Source organism: Gavialis gangeticus, unplaced genomic scaffold (genome assembly GCF_001723915.1).
Source record: "Gavialis gangeticus isolate Ggan-Ray unplaced genomic scaffold, GavGan_comp1, whole genome shotgun sequence".
Taxonomy (NCBI): domain Eukaryota; kingdom Metazoa; phylum Chordata; order Crocodylia; family Gavialidae; genus Gavialis; species Gavialis gangeticus.
The window spans coordinates 17421231-17421680 of record NW_017728993.1 but is presented as its reverse complement, the minus strand read 5'-3'; the positions used below and the strand labels follow the sequence as shown (position 1 = coordinate 17421680).

Genomic DNA, 450 nt, shown 5'->3' with positions numbered 1-450 from the left:
TTTTTTTTTTTTTTTTTTTTTGCAAATCAGCTCTATTCTTGTCAACCGTGATTCCTTGGAGGTTTGTTGGGTTTTTTTTAAAGGAATATAAAGCCACATGATGGGTCACACTTTACAGGATGTAACAAGGACCGATCCCACCAATGACTCTTCCTTGCAACGGGCATTGCATTTGCAAGAAAGACTGCAGGACTGTGATGATGATACTCGAGCCCCCAACCTGTCCATCGGTCGCTCACCACTGCTGATTCAAGTCCTGCCGCTGTTCATTCCCAGCCCCCCTCGTCCCACGGACCCTTGGTTCCTGGCCCAGACCCCAGCAGTCGACTCGGGGGAGAGGGGGCCTAGACGTGCCCGCCCCCAGAGCCGCGGGGTGCCGGCGGAGTACGGGGCAGGACAGGGCGCGGGCGCGGGCTCCTACCTGCAGCGCGGCCGGCGGCGGAGCGGGTC

At 57.1% G+C, this 450-nt stretch overlaps 1 protein-coding gene across 1 annotated transcript in view; it reads right to left on the bottom strand.

The window, feature by feature from the left end:
- RAB3B (RAB3B, member RAS oncogene family) overlaps positions 1-438 on the bottom strand; it is a 185764-nt gene extending 185326 nt beyond the window's left edge. The window contains exon 1 of the mRNA XM_019501312.1: positions 422-438. The gene's annotated coding sequence lies outside the window, so the exon portion shown is untranslated. The remainder of the gene's footprint in view (positions 1-421) is intronic.
- Between the last annotated feature and the right edge of the window lie 12 nt (positions 439-450).